General features: G+C 34.8%; 1 long non-coding RNA gene across 1 annotated transcript; it reads right to left on the reverse strand.

Annotated features, from left to right (window-relative positions):
- Positions 1–9,122: 9,122 nt before the first annotated feature.
- LOC145630806 (uncharacterized) lies at positions 9,123–11,855 on the reverse strand. The gene is made up of 3 exons (XR_014112255.1): positions 11,603–11,855; positions 9,793–10,559; positions 9,123–9,387 (listed from the first exon to the last, which is right to left on the reverse strand). It is a non-coding gene; the product is annotated as an uncharacterized LOC145630806 (long non-coding RNA).
- Between the last annotated feature and the right edge of the window lie 2,153 nt (positions 11,856–14,008).

Raw genomic sequence — 14,008 nt, forward strand, 5'->3', positions numbered from 1 at the left:
ATTAAAATACCATCCAGATCAGATTATAATGAGGTTTTAATAACTATTATCAATGGCAAATGCCTTATTCATGCTAACTCCATCCTAACAAAAATAATCCTCAAGGTATCACATTACTGTTCTTATCTCTCTTCTCATTGTAATTATTAACATCAAAATCAAGGTCATTTTCGTCATCTGAGTCTTCAATAATAATTGACTTGTAGAGCGGATTTGGATTTCTAGTAGCTCTCTTCCTAGCATTTGGATCTTCAGGTGGTGGTTGTAACCATTCAAGCTCATCCTCATCTGGAAATTCAATAAGAGTATAATCATGGAACATTCTTTGGTAGGTTTTAATTTTATGCTTCTTATTCTTTGCTATTTTAAACTCATGTAAGTACTGGTAGTCTTCCTCATCTGGATTAGTTGGCGTCATAATCTTTTCAAACCTTTCTACAGTATCGTCACTTCGAGTATCACTCTCATCTTCAGACACAGCAATGGGGTTGTTCCTAATATCATTACTCACGCTTTCAGACGTGATTACTGAGTCGCTCATCCTTTTTCTACGTTAACCCAATTCAAAGAACATTAAAAAAGCATAACACAAGCACATCATAGAAGTAAGTCAATTAGAACATAATTATAACATGTTAAATAAATAAGGAAATAATACTTCATGTGATAATTAAATGCAAGAGAGAAAAAAAAAAATATATGTATTATGTATACATGCATTCCCTTCTTAAGTCTACCCAAAACTCACCAAGTAGAAAAAAAAAAATTTCAAATTTTTTTTAAATAAAATGGTTTAAAACATACTTAGTTTCAAATGGATAAAAAAAAATTTGTCATTGAAATTTTAAATCATTGAATAGGCGCCTAAGTCATACTAAGCTAATTGGCTTTAGTGGTAATTAAATCTAACCTAAGCTCCCAGATACCACTTTGTAACACCCCAATAAATCTCTCTTAAAAACCTGTGAGAAACCTGCATATAACCTGAACAATTTCAAGAGAATTACTGGTGTGCTACCGCCACGTGTTCAAACGTTAAGGCTATCTCAGAAATTAGCAGCGGAAAACCAAAACAGTTTTAAATGAACCTCAAAACAAAGGAATTAAATCAAAATAAGTATTACAAGTTGGAACCATTAAGGCCCTTATTCAAAACCCAAGAAAAGTAGTAAGTGATTAAATTCAGAGTTCCAATAATTTCAACCTCAAAGAAATTAGTGTCAACTAAAAACGAATTGAAATAAATTCAAACTTTGCAAAATAAATAATATGGAAACAACCAACTCTCTACTCAAGATCCCACAACCCTGATGAATGCTGCATGTGTAAGAACCTGTGGTTATTCTGCTCCCCAATATTACAAGTGTAAAAATTGGATCGTCACAGGGTCATTGAAAGGCGAAGGCCATGACCAAAGAAAGACACACACAAAAGCACACAGTCAGCAAAGCTGAGTACATACAAGCTGCGAAAACAAATTGAGAAAATACCTAACATGCTACTAATATTCAAGCACAAGCATCATTAAATATAGACTCACTTCACGACTCGATTAACAAATTTATTAAGACCTCACTAATTAATATTAACTGACTCGTTTATTTATTTCATTGGATTTAGCAATAGACAAGGTTGTCCAACCCATGTCCCATTTGGAACATCAATAAAGAAAAACCCCATGCCTCCTTTCGGAAACATCAATAAACATCCAACGACCACGGGCGCGACTCCGTGACCGTAGTTAGTATGAGATCTCACCTAACTCCTAGTTTTAGAAAAATAATATTTGAAAGAAGAGACTCGTAGATCAGACGGCCTCGATAAAAGTACACGGCTAATACCCCATGTACCCCAACCCCTGATTGTCATTACTCCAGATGTGCACCATTCCAGAGTTTTATTGCTCATCCATCTTGCACTTTACGTGATTTACAGGTTTAGACTCAGTGATGACTCTTATACATATCAATACAAACATCCCAAAAGCAATTCAATCAAAACATGGCAAATTCTCAATTTAGATTCTTAATTTATTAGTGACAAACAACATTTATTAATTATTCCATTACTACCTCGGTGTATAAACACCTTGAGTGCATAAGGCACCCCAAAACCTTAACCTCGTCTTACAAGACTTGAATTTCTCCTTTACTCATCCTGTTTACATAATCCTGAACGAGTAATAATTTGATCTTTACACCAATCACATACCTTTGCCTTTAAGCGCACCTTGCATAAATAAAGCACAAATAATACTTGCATTATAAACTAGTGCACATCATTTGAAATCCACAATGTATAACCAGACAATTTAACCCAGTCAATCCTATACATGATACTAAGTTCTCGAACCGTCCTTAAACATGCACCTACAAGCAAGGTTTCGTATCTTGTACGTACCTTGTGTAAACAATCCGGTTGGCCACTTTAAAACTAGAAGTCGCCTTCTACAAAGTCCTCTCCTAAACCAAACAATTAGGAATAAATCAATACCAAAGCAATTAAAATTACAGCAATACTAAACTACTTTAAAACCTCTTAAATTACCAAAACAAGGTCTTTAGATTGTCCCCAAAAATCAAAGTTAGTAATATAACATCCTAACTTTAAGTTTACATGTTAGAATTATCAAAATATAGTGTTTTATATCAAATTACAGCAACTTTAAAATAGGTAATTAAATCTGGAATTTTGTTATAAATATATAAAATAACCCCATAAGCATAGTTACTTGAAATAGTCATTATATAGCAAGTTAGTGTGTTAAAAACCCAAGAATATATCAATTCAATGCAACTAGAGGCTTCAAAATAAAAGGTATAAAATCTGAAAATTATTTTTAAAGTTAGAATATCAAGTTCAAAGCTTTTTTAATCACAAAATACTCACAATAATTATTTTATAGGTTTAGAAGCATAAAAACATGAAATTAACACTACTTGTTCATAAAAATTGAAATTTTAATAAATCTGAAAATTAATATACAACCAAAATAATCATACTTAGACATACTTTGAACATAGAATAATTAAGTAATTTATTTAGTACGTTACTAAGCCTTAAAACATGAAAAATCAACACTTTAAACCCTAAATTCATACATACCCAAATCTGAAAATTAATATAATAATTTAAACATGTTAAAACCCATAAATTTATAATCTTTTGTAATTTATACATACTATTAAAGCCTAATAACAATAATTTTATAATTGAAATCAAATAAAAATTGAATCTTTAAATCAAAATAACAAGAATAAAGGAAGAGAAATAGGGGGAAGGAGAAGGGAGGAAGGCGAACTGCAGGGAGGGAGGTCGGCTGCTGGGCGGCGCGGCGGTCAGGGGGGCGGCGGCTGCTGGGCGGCACGGCGGTGTTGGGCAGCAGTGCAAGGTTTGTATTTTTTTTTTCTTTTCTTGCTGAATGTCGTGAAGAAGGAGGATGAAGAGAGTGAGGGTTTTCCCTTTTTTTTTTTCTTTAATCCCACGTGAAAGAGGAGTAGAGGAGTTAAGGTGGGTTTTTTTTTTTTTTTATAAAAGTTGGGCCTAAATTCCTAACCCAAGTAGAATTAGGAGTAGGAACTTGCAATTTGGGCTTGAATAAGAGGAATTAAGTGTTTGGGCTAATCACAACTTAGTAGTTTTAGTTTGAAAATAATTAAAATCTTAATACTTTACTTCAAATAAAATTCATACTTGTAAAATAAGAAAAATATAAAAGTATTTGTAAAATAAATACTAAATAAATACATTATTATTAAATTGAAAATATGGGGGATTACAATGCCTAAAGTCGTACTAGGTCAATTCTGATTAAAATAGTAGACTTTATTGACTCAAATTAATTAATTAATTAATTAATTAGGCAAAGTTCTTCAAGTCATTAATTTATTTAATCTCAACACAAGTCAAACAAACGGTTAAGAGAAACATAGAATATATGCACAACCAATAATGCATAATTAGTCAAGTAGGCACAATATGATGCAATGAGTTTGCAACCTAACCATGGCTCTAGTTCTCTAAAGTTCGGGATATGGTTTAGTCAATAGAGGGTCCATGGTTAATTGTCCGGATGCACCGCGCGGAAGCCTAACCGTGAAGGGTTGGCGCGAGTGGATGGGACACCGCGAGCTTTAGAAAAAAACTCGCTTCCATGGTTTGGTGAATTCAACATTCTCGGATGTACCCTTTGTTGCACATAGCGTTCAATCGGGTAGATGGAGCATGAATTCCCAGAGGGTTATGTCCATATGTAGAACACATATGGGTTTCAGAAAAGTGAGAAAAAATTCAATCAGGAAGTAGGATCGAGCAAACAATACGAAAAACCGGTCGAAATTAGAACGCATATTTCTGGCTTGGTATTGGGGGAAGTTGGCGCCAGCAAACAGAGACTGGCGCCAGTTTTTAGCTGTAGCGCCTGGCGCCAATGCTGGCGTCTGGCGCTACAGTTAAAAGTCTGGCGCCAATACTCTGGCCCCTGGCGCTAATTCCCACATGCCTCAGCAGCTTTCTGTGCTTGATAAAATTTTCCAGTTTCGCGCGGTGTTATTTCGATCCTAGTTGTGAAAGATATTTCTCAAATTTCCTACGTGTAAAATCCTATATTTTTAACTCATTACGGATGGTCTTTCCAATGAGATCTTTTTTATGCATATAACAATAATGTTAATCAAAATTACACACATGAAATACGTAGAACGTTTCGAGTCTCATCCACTCATTCTAAATCATTGCCGAAACAAATTCAGGAATTAAAATAGAAATCCTCCCCAGCGGAGTCGCCAAAAACTGTAGGGAATAAATTTCAAGCATTAACCCCTAGCTTGAACCCCACTGTGATCATACACTAAAGTACGGTGGCGTCCAAAAGGGAAAAAGATAGAGCAAAAGAATCGCCAACAAGTTTTAGGAACTTGTAAACCGTTCACAGGGTGCATACTTTAACGATCCAAGAGATCGTCAACTCCAATAAGGTCTTGAACCAAATAATTGTTCGGGGATGAAGGTACAAATCCAACCTAAAAGAGATTGAACCTGCCCTAATAATAGGCCTCTACTTTGTTCTGATCGTATTCATGTGCGCTTTTTGACTAACATGCAATCATTAGGATTAACTCTAAACTTGTTTAATCTATGTTGGTTGAATATTAATGCACAAATAAACTATTATTGGCGATCACTTGAATTATAATCATTTCAACCCTAACAAGATTATTAATTAGCCTATTAAGCGTGATTACAAGTACCAATTCCCTTTAAACATGCATAAAAGGTGTGATCAAGCAATAACAATAAATATCAAGCAACATAATAATAATCAATAATAATAATTATGATCATCAAAATAAAATTATGATAATAATAATAATAATCATCATCATAAATTATAACAACTATAATCATAAAATCATAATAATAAAATAATAAAATAATAATTAAAATAATCATAACAATAATCATTATAATAATCATCATAATAACAATCATATTAATCATAATAATAATCATGTTAAAGCATAGCAAGATCCTAGGCATGATACTAACAAGATTAATAACAAACCATAGCATGTCACTAAGCAATAAAAATCAAATCTTTAACCCTAACATGATACTAACAATCATAAATATTAGGAAGAAAATAAAAGGCATCATAACAATCATATTTAATATTAAATTTACCCTAGACATGATACTAGGAATATCATAATAACAATTTAAACATGATTTCTACATCATAACATCAATAAATTAATTAAAGCACTTACTTTGATGCCTCGTACCTCTTTCTAATAACAAAATACACACGTTAGTAACTTCAAGAAAAATAATAAACAAACAATTAAATTAAATAATTGAAAGAGAGATTTGGGACCAAACCCACATAAATTAAACCTTTCACGTCTATGGCAAAGGCAACTTCGAATATGGCTAGGTGTTTCTAGACCTAATGAATGCGGAATTTTGTATTTAAAAAAAAGCAAGTTTAGAAAAAATAAGAGAGATGAATGAGAAGAGAATGAGAGAATTGATGATTGCGAATGAAAACTGGTTGTAGGTGAATATAATTAAAAGTTGGTTGTTGATGATTGAAAACGGAGTTTTTAATACGTTATTTATAGAGAAAACCAGCCAAAAAGATAAAATATCAAAACAGAGCATTGGCGCACCTGAAAACATATTAGCGCCAACGCTGGCTTATTGGCGCCAGGCGCCAACATTAGCGTCAGGCGCCAATACCTGGCGTTAGGCGCTAATCCTGTTTTTGACGCGTTTTCTAAAATCAGATAAATTTTGCCGTACAGGAGGATAAAATTGTATCTTTTCCTCAAAAATGTTCTTTGATTTTAATTAAAACTCTTAAAAGTCAACAAAAGTAAATTTATCAATGCTAATTGAATTAGGAATGAAAAGAACATTCTAGAAGGATCTAGAAGACTAAAACCATTCCTAATTGCATTAGGAATGATAAATTATATTAGGCCCTCCTCTAGATCATTGGGTCGTACATAAAGATCAAACCGGGCCCAGTTTGGTAAACTGGCCATAACTTCCTCAATATTCATCGAAATTGGGCTTATAATATATCGTTGGAAAGCTCTTGTCAAGCCCCATCCAACTACACTACTATTGGACTCATATTATGGACCAACCAAACTGGATTGGCTGTTTTTTTAAAATAAGTTTTCAAAAACAGAAAGAAGAGAAAAGAATTAAAACTATCCGCAACACTAAACTTTCCACACTTTCACTTCATTCGATTGTGATTCAACGTGAAAGGTACTCATCACCGGGTTTGGTTTTGGGGAGACACAAATGGGTGTCTACAATGTGTAATACATTCATTTGCAGAATTATGTTTATCAATTGAAACAAAGTTTCAATCTTATTTAATCGTGGTTTCAAGATTAAATAAAATGTCCAAAATAATTGTGAATTGATGGGCTCATCAGGTTGATGACCTGTTGAATGAAACCCCACATGTAAACTAAATTCATACATTATTTAAGTTCCTAGTTCGAAATCATTAAAGTGGACATAAATGATTTCATAAATTGGACTAGCATGTAAGATTGATTGGATAGCGCAGTTTCATGGGCTATAGGAGCATAGTGAAGCTCGGTCAATCACATGGATACGCATGAATGATGCATGATCGGACTATAGACCTACTTTGAAGTTCAAGTATAGATCTTCCGGATATATTAGTGGATTCCTTTGACATGAGTGGAACATTGATTCCATTCAATGATCGATTTAGCTGTGGTACACTCAAACGTCTAGCCGTAACTGGGGACTATAAAGGGTGTTTCCCGGTTACTTCATGAGTTGAGTGGGAGCTTTGGTTGCCACAAGATTATTGGATTGAGTCTACCTATTTAATTAGGAATGTGTCTTTTTGGCCCCTTGAAGAGGGAAAATTCAGAAAATGCATGGTCATGCTGAAATGTATTACATAGTAATCATTTGTTTTGTAATTCTAACTCAGTTTTTCAAGAAAAGATTTGTAGATTAATATGATCATGACATGAGATGCAATCATATTATCAAATCGACACAAATTAACTTAAGGAGTTTGAATATTGCGCACTTGTCTCAGACAAGTGGGAGATTGAAGGAGTTATGTCTTCGATAAGTGCAATTACTAGATATATCAAGGATCACTATTATGGAGATAATAAGTTCATTCTTTTGGGTCATCATTGTTTGTTGCTAGATATGACAAATGATCTTTGGGCTAGTTAAATAGTCCAAAGCCTAATAGAATGGATCCTATGAGGTCACACAACAAGGGTATTGGGTTAAACAAGTAAGAGGCCCATTAATGGGCCTCATGAGATTATGACATACCATGTAGAGTGTTGGGCTAGAGTAGTGTGTTTAGGATAAGGTTTTTGGGCTTGACATGGACTCTTATTTGGAGATATGATCTATAAATAAGATCCATGCCTAGGGTTGAATATAACGATCAACATACAGTAGATTGTGAAAGAAGCAACTAAGTCCCAAAAACCCTAAATACTCTCCTCACCTTACGGCCCTCCCCTCTCCCCTCACGTCCGTACGTGCGGCGCCCCCTCGTGGTGTTTGTCGTGGTGGTACGTGGTTAGCTCGTGTCTCTCCTCTCCGTTGAAGGTTGATTAAAGCGTTCAATCACGACTAACTAGCATTAGTGGAGGTTTAACCTGTGCCAGTGGACCAAGTAGAGGAATCACGCTTGGGTTTATTTATCTCCCATTGTTCTTGCTCGATCGCACGTGGAATCACACTTCAAAGGTACGATTATATGTTCTTTATGTGTTATGCATGAGATCCTTGGCTTAGGTGCTTTATGAATATGATTCATGTTTATTCCGCAATTAGTACCTATAAACTCCTACATAAACTCCTTGGCATCACGGTGAATAATGAGGAAATAGATGTGGCGCCATCAGCATTCCAGATGTCGGAATACGGGATAAGAGGTTTCATCGTAGACTCAGGCACCCCCCTCAACTTGGTTAACCTCAGAGGCTTACGACGCCATGATGAAGAAGTTGGTGTAATTGTTTGGTCCTTCGGTCCAGTACACGATCAATGGTACCGGACATTTTGAGATATGTTATGAGAGTGGAAAGTTTGTAGATGGGAGACCTCCTGTTATAGGATTTGAGTTCGAGAATTATTTGTTAGAGATTAAGGAGAGTAATACACTAGTGGAAAAAAGGCTATTCGTAACGGGCAAAAACAGCGTATCCGTAACGGGCGGCAGCCGTTACGTATGCAGCCGTTACGGATAAGCAATGTTATTTGTAACGGGCAGTGCCCGTTACAAATAAGTAGTTATTCGTAACGGGCAGGTGAAATGTCCGTTACGAATAACCCCTTATTTGTAACGGGCAATTACAATGCCCGTTACGAATAACCACTTATTGTAACGGACAAGTGCAATGCCCGTTAGGAATAACCCCTTATTTGTAACGGACACGTACAATGCCTGTTACAAATAACTAGTTATTTGTAACGGGCATTTATGTTGCCCGTTACAATTAATGTCTAAAAAAGGCAAAATTTTAGGGGTATTTGTAACAGGCACATTAAAGGTGCCAGTTACAAATACCCCTATCTTTATCCATTCACCATCCATAAATTAACTATAATAACATATATCAAATCCAATCTTACATATTATCAAAGACCAAATCCAATTTTACATATTATCAAGCACTAAATCCCATTTTACATCTCAATGATATTGTAAAAAAAAATAGTAAATAAAGAGAAACAGCAGCATCCAAAAGGAGTAATTGCAGCTGCATCATTTACAACACCATATTGCAGCAAAATTTCTTCTAGAATCACCACTCCAAGAAAATGTAACTGGGGAACCATCAGAATCTATAGACACTGGAGAAAATAAGCGACATTAGTCAAATTTCAGAAAGTAACTATATAAAGTAGTAAAACCTAACCTTAGTTTTTGAAGACAAACTGACAAAGTACTATAGATGATCTAGAACTTGAATTAGTAATAAGTAATGTAATGTAATTGATTTACATACTATAGATGATCTATAACTTAAATTAGTAATATGTAGGCCCCTGAAATAACTTTCAGGTTTCATCATTCATAAAAGCTTCATTTTATGACTATTGCTGGAGGGAAAGTTTACTTTTTGAGTTAGTTCTACAATATCAAAGGTTCACCATAACTTAATACCTATTGTCCCCCTCATAAAGAGTCGGCGGGCTGCAAAAAGCATTGTTGGTTTAGCTTTCAGCAATAGAAAATGAGAAAACAACTGTTTATACCTGACTTGGCAAACGAATTCTTTCCCGTCAACTTGAGGTCTCCCTGAAACATGAAAGATAGCATACAGAGTATAATAAATTCAGTCATGACAATTTGGAAAATCAGTCATAAAGAAATAAATTCTAAGAGCATCTATGCAAAACTAAAGATGAAAAAGGGGCAGAATAGAAAGGATAGGATGTTCCGAAAGAACAAAAACCATATGCTTCAATCATCAACTTACCAAGAAGTTAGTCGCCTTCAAACCTGACTAGATAAAAAGAGGCAACTTGTAGCTCATGGCACAGTAAGCAAAATATTTTAGTATCTTGTATAAAATAAAAGCACAAAATCTAGTTTATATTTGCAACATAAAAGTTTTTTGTGTGTAATACACAGTTCCAAAGGAAAACACGCAGAATAAATATTAGTTATGGAGAAACATCGAATTACAAACTTCTGCAAACTACTATTCCCAAAACCTAGCCTTGCAATATAAATTCATAAAGATCTTGCATAACCTTCACCTAAAGGCAAAAGGATTCACAAATGTACCTTTAAGCATGTATATAGTGCAGCAAAGGCAAACTGGCATGATAATCTTCTTTTTCTAGATCATATAAAGGAACAGAATTTTCCTCGACGACATTCCCCTCAGCAATTGTGCTAAAATACTACCCACCCTTGAAAAGAAGCGTACTCTTGCAGTCGTTTCCATCCAAGCTTTTCACAATCATAATCGGTTCCGTCTGCATTGGTGCTTGAGTGGAAATGTATAGGCATTCCGCTGAAAAATCACCAAAATAAATTAAGTTACATAACATAACATTCATATCAATAACAAAAGGAAAAATGGCCAACTGAACTATTCAGAATTATTTATATCAAGCCTTTTGAGATTGCATAAGTTGCACATCATCCCATCCCAAGGTTAGGTAGACGTGGGTTGAAAAAAGAAAGGTCTATCGTTAGACGAGGCTCAAAGTGGTTTATGAAGAAAGGATTGTAAAATTGAAGGGTGAAATGAGATATGATGTAGCTACAAGGGGTGCCTTAAATCATTGGTATACCTTGTGCTCAATTCAACATGGATTTTTTTTATTTTTTATTTTATTTTTTTTAATGCAATGTAATGAAATGATCGTATATAAGGAAATAAATGCTCATTTTTATTAAAAGAAAAAAATATAATGATCCTTCAAAAATAAATCTAAGGAGAATAAAAAGGTGCCTATGCTAGACTTATTGGGGAAAGGGTAAATAGAAAAGAAATAGAAAAAAGAGGTCACGAAATCTTGTCGTTGAAGCTAAGGAGAATAAAAAGGTGCCTATGCCGAGCCTATATCCTCTTACTTTGATTACAACTTTACAAGTTAAAAACCTAAAAAGAAAGGCTAAGATACAATGACATATCGAAATTTTTCCATCGCAAAAAGTCCAAGTTATAAAGCACAATAACATGCTTCATTTCAGCAGCAACGGCAAAATCAACCAAATTTTGGGCAACTTGAACCATCATCCCCCACAAGACTTAAATTATCAAAATAAGGCCATGTCAAGGATAGTTGACAATCATTACTCTATTGGTAGATACCATTTGATCTCATGATACCCAAAAGTAATTGGAGAGCCGAAGAATAACTTTGTAGCATTAACTCCTTTGACATTATACAGGTGATCCTAATTTAGAATGAGTCAGATTGAGAGAAAGAAGAACACCCCAATTTAATGAAACCATTTCTTCAATCTTCATCTAGCATTATTACGACACTAATGTCATGACAATTAAAACAAGCATTACTGTCTATTTACGATACACTCAAAATTTACCTCACTGCATCTTATTTCAAGACCTTTGTTGGTTGTCTATCCAGAAGTAAATATAGCTCCCCACCAGGGCAGTAGTCAGTCATCAGACAAACGTGTGTTTTTGTCTGCAAAAATTTACCAAAAATGAATTACTAGTAGTAGATAAAATTAATCAGCATACCAGTCAAAGAAAAAAGCCACTATGAACATGGCAATGTTTTTCTATCATGGCAAACAAAAGTTTTCAGATATAGAAAACATTTTAAAAAAATGTAGACAACAATATAGTCAGACAAGAGCCAATAGCCAACTCTTTCAGGTAATAGCCATATTTAACTCTAAATCTGTCTATCGCTTTTCAGGTAATAGCCAGATAGTGTGGAACTGCTTTGCCTTACCTGAAATGAAGCATATAATGCAGGGAGAAAAAGGGTGGTCCAACATGTCAAGAATTTCCCTTTCTTCAATAGCTCTGTGTACCTACAACAAAATTGGCAGACAAAGTGAGCACAGGAAAAATATCAAGACACGAGCTTCAGAGTTCAGAGTCAAAAGGTCGAGTTCCTTTAAGGCTTAAGGAGTATAGCAAGCACTTCAAAATTTTGACATTAACATATATAACTAACTTGTAAGTGACATCAGTAGTGCAGCATCCTATAATAAAAGGTCTATTATGGCCTTGTATAATTTGCAGCCGATTGGAGATTGGACTTGAAAGACTAAATAACCAAAATAACAGAACATATAGTATGCATTGCATTTTTATAATTTTGATACCTTATTATGATTGAGCATTGCATTTTTATGATTTGCCTTCATGGCGAAATATTCACCCGTTCCACATAATTCCACCAGATGCACAATGCGGACAATTGGGGAAGTTAAGAGACAATCACTAAAGCACTACAGATTATAGTTGAATATAACAAAGGAAGTGAAAACACAAAGAACAAGCATTATTTCTACCACAACACTTGCGCCAAAACAAAACAAATCCAACAAGAATTACAATAGTTCATACCCGAAATCATAACATCAATTCAAACGGAACAACTAATGACAATTAACACAACCCCACCTCCAAAAAATCCCAAATACCCAATTTTAAAACCAAATTCAAAAACCCAGAAATCCCATCAACTAATCTCAAGAAAATCATATCAAATAACACAACCAAAAGACAATTAAAGTGATTTGAAAAAAAAACCCAACAAGCTAAATTCCTTAAATTTAAAAAAAACAAGCGTAGATCTACAAAAATTACATAAAAAACCCAGAAAAAAACAGTAAATAGCAATTGGTTACGGGAATTAATTAAGAGTATTTAACATGATAAATGACATCCTTATATCCATGGAAATGCAGTATCATCTGTGTTTTCATACATAAATGCCCAAAACTACCCAATGTCACCCCAAATGCCAAAAATGAATCAAATACAAATTGCATGTAGAAAAAAATAAAGCAAATTAGAATTCACCAAGAGTTTCGTCACCGCCGGTTACACCTCCGCCCAAAAACGACGCCGCTTGGGAGCTCTTGTATGAAGCCGCCGGTCAAGTTGCTCGTCTCAAGATGAACGCAATCGCTGCTCAAGTTAACCACCAAAAGAACAGAGATCTTCTCGTTGCTCCTCGAAATGAGAGGGCTTGAGTTTGAAATGAGAGAAAGAGGTGAATGACAGGGAGGAGATGGGAGGAGAGGAGAGGAGAGAGAAGAGGGAGTGAGGGACTGATGAGAGAGAATGAGGTGAAACCCTAAAAAGCCAAGTATTGGGCTCCTGTCATCAGTTGGGCCAAGTTTGGGCATTTACGTGTAATATATTATTCGTAACGGGCAAAATAGTGTCCGTTACGAATACGTATTTATTTGTAACGGGCACTAATTTGTCAGTTACGAATACTTATTTATTCGTAACGGGCACTAATTTGTCCGTTACAAATACATACGTATTCGTAACGGACATTATTTTGCCCGTTACGAATAAATAAGTATTCGTAACGGACACTATTTTGCCCGTTACGAATATCTTAATTGTAACGGGCAAAGCTTTGCCCGTTACAAATAGCCTGTTACGAATGAGATTTTTTCCACTAGTGATATGTGGTATAAGATACCTAGTTCCACATTGCAATGTTTAATAATACTTAACGGACAAAACGACACCGTATCCATGCTTTGAAGTAATCAACTTCTTGATGTTAATGTTGGGCATGATCCTAATAAGGGACTCTTGTATTTTGATGATACGATCATATGCCCTAATCCTTTTGTATTTTTGAAATATTACTTCGTTTAATATGAAGAACTTGAATGGGAGGTTTTGGATTCAATACTTGATGCCTGTAGGGAATATTTCAAGAATTACCCTAAACTTGAACCCCATTGTGATCATACACTTAAGCATGGTGGCGTCCAAAGGGAAGG

This window comes from Chenopodium album, chromosome 5 (genome assembly GCF_948465745.1).
Source record: "Chenopodium album chromosome 5, dcCheAlbu1.1, whole genome shotgun sequence".
Lineage (NCBI taxonomy): Eukaryota > Viridiplantae > Streptophyta > Magnoliopsida > Caryophyllales > Amaranthaceae > Chenopodium > Chenopodium album.